The sequence below is a fragment of the Curcuma longa genome, unplaced genomic scaffold, assembly GCF_044706935.1.
Source record: "Curcuma longa cultivar G26 ecotype Majalengka, Jawa Barat unplaced genomic scaffold, ITB_CL_G26_1.1 contig_25490, whole genome shotgun sequence".
Taxonomy (NCBI): domain Eukaryota; kingdom Viridiplantae; phylum Streptophyta; class Magnoliopsida; order Zingiberales; family Zingiberaceae; genus Curcuma; species Curcuma longa.
Genome location: NW_027432785.1, coordinates 323 through 5,966, shown reverse-complemented (window position 1 = coordinate 5,966; position 5,644 = coordinate 323). Strand labels below are relative to the sequence as shown.

Here is a 5,644-nt window from a genome sequence, read left to right as displayed (position 1 = left end):
CCCTCCTCTCTCTCTCCTATTCAAATGACTTTTATACCCCTTTTTCTTTGTTTTTTATTTTATTTTACTTATATATATATATATATATATATTAATTTTAATTAATTTTTATTTAGTTTTATTTTTTAAATTAAATTTGTTTATTATTTTTTCATTAATACTTATATATATATTTTTAATTTTATTTAATTTTTATTTAGTTATATTTTTAAATTAATTTTGTTTATTATTTTTTAAATTTTATTTAATTTTTATTTAGCTTTATTTCTTTATAAATTAATTAAATTTTTTATAAATAATAACTCCTAAAATTTATAACTAAAAATAAACAAAAGATTATAAATATATAAAAAAATTATTAAAAAAATAAAACTGATAAAAAAATTGAAAACTAATTAACAAAAAAATAAAATTAATAAAAAAATAAAATTAAAAAAAATAAATTGAAAAAAATACAAGTATTATGAAAAAAATAATAAATAAAATTAATTAAAAATAAAATTTATATAAAATTGAAAAAATATAATAAAAAAATTGATTAAAAATAAAACTAAATAAAATTTATATAAAATTCTAAAAATAAAGTATTGATAAAAAATAATAAATAAAATTGATTAAAAAATAAAATTAAATAAAAATTAAATAAAATTGAAAAAAATATCATATTGATGAAAAAAATAATAAATTAAATTAATTAAAAAATAAAACTAAAAAAATAAAAATATATATGAGAGCTATTTTTAAATAAAATTAATTAAAAAATAAAATTAAATAAAAATTTAAAAAATGAAAAACAAATAAATATAAAGAAAAGGATAAAAAGGTCATTAGAGAGGAGAGAGAGGAAGTGGAGGGGGGCGTGCGGTGTTGGGGGTGGGAAAAACAGTGCTCATAGGATATAGATGTCTATTTTCTCCCGAAGTATTTGAACGATTAGGATTTTTTTAATACAGGCATTCAGTTTTTCGAACTGATTAATTCTAATAATAGGGGCAGAGTCAAGAATTTTATAGTGAAGGAGTGAAAAATATATATTTACGTTAGAAGAGAAGACATTCGCTCCTTGTTTTTATATCTATGCATCTCTTATATTAAAAAAAATTAAGGGGAGAGGGGGGTCGGCCACTGTCATCGCCCCTACATTGGCTCTTACTTTGGAGGTAATCGGTCTGATCCTATAGAAGTTTTTCATCGATCATTAGACTAAATTCGAGAAGCACAAATGGATCAATGATCGAGCATTACGAATGGTTCAAGCACGAACATATGAAGTAGTGGAAATCAAACTTCATTGCATGGAAGCCCCACTTTTTACCATTGCATTAAGGAAACTTTAATACTTATTTGTTTGATTAGATGATAATATAAGCTTGTCAAATCATACATAAGTATCATCCACAAATATGAGCGCATGATCCTCGGGACGACAATGTAGCAGTCAGATTTTTTAAGGATAATCAGACATCTAAGATTCTATACTTAGTTGAGTCACCATGAATGCTTATCCTAACGGTTAACAGAAAATTTTGATAAGATGAACTGATCATTTTTAAAATCAATTGATTCGAAAAATTAAATATTTTAAATTAGTTAATAAATATAAGCGCATGAATAAAAAATTTTAAAAGCAGGAAAGTCTCTCTTAAGAATAATAATAAATTAAAATTTTATACTAAAAATTAACATTATTTAACATATAATTAAAATTGTTTTATTATTTTTGGGGGTGAAAAAACAGTCTCCTCCCACTATAAAAAATAACCAGTCACCTTGGCGGCAAGTGTTAGCCTTGAATTAGGCCGAAACCAACACAAGCTACCCAGGAGTTCATCAATACATCAGCCATATAAAACAATAAACAGTATGGTTTTTTCCCCCAACTTCATTTTTGTTTCACACTACAAGATATGTATCATCCGCCTACAACTATTCACTGTACAATACACACACGATATCAGATTAATCAGCAACATTGATCATTTTCCCAAATTTTGAAGCCTCTCTTGGTGCATTCATCAGCAATGACCAACCCCGGATTTACATTAGGACCCGCCGGCTTCGTTAAAATCAAATATGTAACATAGTTTTGAGTATGTATTTTGTCCAGTAAATTCGTTTTTCATTGGAATCCTCAGATATTGGGGTAGACTTTATGGCAGTCCTCGCGGGAATTCGACGAAGGGGAATGCAAGTGGCTGATCCGGCTCGGCCAATTCCCACCTGTAGCGCAACACGAGGTGGTGCAAGAAGACCGCCAGCTCCAGCTTCGCCAGCTCCGAGCCGCACATAGACGGGGGCCGCCGCCGTAAGGCATGAAAGTTGTCCGTCGTCGCCGATGTCACGCCGTTCTTCTGCACGCAAAGTGTTCGTCGCATTGTTTGTTAGACTGACAAGTGCAAAGCACAAGGATAACGACGCTTGGAAAAAATGTCTGCACTTGGTTGTCATTGGTGTGCCTGACTTCCTTTTATTCTCTCAAAAAGCTCAATTAGTAATTGGTACCTCTACGTGGGATGTGCACGTGTACAGGTCGTACCAAAATATTGGCAACTGTGTCATCTTTGATTACAGTTTAGACCATAAGATAAAAACAATCCATTCCTTGGGCAGGTCAACGAGCCACTGGGTTGTAGTATCAAATTTGCTAAATACTCACTCTTTGTTATGTTTCTCCTTGGCATTTTATGGAGACATTATGTGCTTTGCAAAAACCATGCAAATAAACAATGAGGAATTAGGACTCACCTGCCACCTCCATGGGTTGAATTGGTGAGGATCATCATACAGTGAAGGATCCAAATGAACTGTAGCGAAAACAGGTAGAATTTTCCATCCACATGGAATCTTGTACCCTTAATTTGCAAGTGATGCAGAACACTTGTTATAATCTCATCAATTCATGCATGAACATAAACTTATGGATAATCTCTCTATCTAGATGTCGTACCTTTATATTCTACATCTTGAAGAACTTTTCTATGCACGAACCTTACAACATTGCCCAGTCGTAGGGTCTCATTTATCACCTTCATTTATGAACAAAATTAGCTCGAAGGAGAATACTATTAATGAGGTTTAGTTACTGAAAGAGCTTACACATTGAGTGAATTCCATCTCTTTGTAGTCCTCCCAATTTAAACTTGTTTCTGCTCTTTGTAGCTTCTTACGTTCTATTTCTTTGTGCTCCTCCTAACAACATTTAGGTATGTAAATCTATTATTCAAGTAATAAGACAGACATTTATATTATATATCATTCGATGACTCCTTAATACCTGGAGTTTTTTAACAGCTTTGGGGCAACTCTCCAAGAAGAATATGGCTAAAGCCAAGGCGACTGATGAGGTTTCATGGCTAGCAAAGAGTAGGCTGAGCAAAAGGTCGAGAATCTGCTCTTTTGACAACTTTGAGTGCTTTAGAACCCAACTAAGTAGATCATCCACTTCCTCATCCCTCTCTTGCTCTCTCATCTCTTGCATCCTTTCTTGCATTTTTTGTTCAATCACATCGAGGATGTTTGATCGCGACTGCAGATCAAAGAGAGCAACTAGTATTTTTGTCAAGGAAAACGAACTGGTTAAATGACGGGAAATTAATACACAGGATGGCCGATCTGCCAATGAAAGTGACCATTGACTTGTTAGCTTCCAAGGAAATGAAAGATATATATACCTTACATTGAATCTTCACAGTCATGTCTAATTATAAGTAGGTCACTGTAGCTTTCCATGTATTAATTATAACAAAAAATTAATTAATTTCAGATAATGTGTTGGCAATTTTAAAAACAGGTGATCATGGCAATGGATGATATGCATGCCTTCAAGGCCTTCCAGTATGGAGTCCCCGGGAAATTCAGAGGTGCAGAAATGACTCCTTTCATGAAGGTTATGTACTCCAATCTCAGCTTCTCTGTCTTTGCTTCGTATGGCTCCATGCTCATAATATTTTTGGCCATCAAATTGAAGGTGAACTGAAGATAAACCCCAATCAAATTAACGAGCACTGCTCAATTCGTGTTAAAGAAGACGAACAGAGGAATCATAAGTACCCTTTTAGCCTCTTCTAGTGCTGAAAAAGGGGAGCCGTGAATCCAAGAGCGAAGCACGAGAAGGGAGTGGCGCTCGACCTCCGGCAAGAGATGCGATCGAAGCCTGACGCTGCTCATGAAGTTGAGGGAGATAATTCGCATTTCGCGGTGCATGTCGCCGACTAGAACCAGCATGGACCACTTCCCCAGGATGCCGCCGATGCTGCTCGGATAGCCGCACTCGAACAGCTTCCCCTCGTTCTGCAGTATGAACCTGTTCAGCCCTGCGTCCGCCGACACGATCGTCGGCTCGCCGAAGAGATTCGACCGGTAGATCTTTCCGTACCTGGAAGCTCAGCGCGCGCCTCGTCATCAGCTGCATTCACTTTACGATTCAGGAACTCGCATTAGCAAGCAATAATACCTCGACAGATGTTTCTCCATGAAGTGGCCGACGGAAGTAGCGGGATGAGGCTTGAGATATCCGAAGGTTTCGCCGACGAAAGGCCATCCTTGGCGACCAGGTGGGAGCTTTAGCTGCTTTCTCTTCCATTTGATGAGTTTAATAGAGAGAAAGAAGGCCAAAGTTAGGAGGATGAGTAGGAATTCTACTGAGAAGTTGAGCATGGACATGGCTAGCTTGGTTCTCACTGAATCTTTGATCGATGTATAAGAAGGATCGATACTAGCGTTGGAGTGGGGAGGGGTCAGCAGTCCACTTTATAGAACAAAAATAACCGAGCTCCTTATTGGAATTAGCTGGAAAGTCTCGCGTTTATTTGCTAATTATAATCCAGTAGTTGAGGAAAGGCTTGGCCAGTGTTCCACGGAGGAACAGTTCAAGCTGTGAAGAAGAATCAATCAATAACAAATTGAAGAAGGATTTGTTAGATCACCTAAAGAATCCGCTCAAATTTTCTGCTAACAAACTTGTCCATATAAATTCTGCATCAATATTTTATTGGCAAAATCTAGTAAACGATCTATTGAAATTAAATGGAACGTATGTGTCAATTATAATACATGAAAATAATAGCAAAAAATGTATTTCAAATTCTTTTCTCTCTACTTGTTTGATCAGAACCACCTTGCTATATATCATCCTCTCCTAATATACCTCTCAGGCTGTCTATAACAATCGGACTAATCAATCCATATTTTGTTATATATCTCACAGGATGTTGAATGCCTAGCTAGAGTTCATTACAAGACTATGAAATATTTATTTGATATCCAATCTTAAAACAAAACTAGATCATGAATTTATTGAGTCTTGTATTGTGGCAAAGAGATATACTCATATGACAAGGATTTTGAAGAAACCTTGCTGGCCTTGTCTATCTCATTATTATCAAACTTGATATCATTCATACATATTGATATGAAATGATGAAGTCTCATATCAATGTAAACCAAACATCTTCACCAATTATATATATATACTATATGATTAAAAATCTATTTCAATTAATAAATTCTTTTATTCCAAGATCATTTATTAATTAAGGTGTACATGTTGCCTTCTCATCTGGCAGACGTAATTTGTTTTAAGTATAACTTAATTAACCATTTCCAAATGAACCTTTCAAGATGGACTACTGCTTCATCATCAAAA

The 5,644-nt window shown here is 34.4% G+C and overlaps 1 pseudogene; it reads right to left on the bottom strand.

Annotated features, from left to right (window-relative positions):
* Positions 1–2,150: 2,150 nt before the first annotated feature.
* On the bottom strand, positions 2,151–4,669 carry LOC141818616 (steroid (22S)-hydroxylase-like; annotated as a pseudogene).
* Positions 4,670–5,644: the final 975 nt, after the last annotated feature.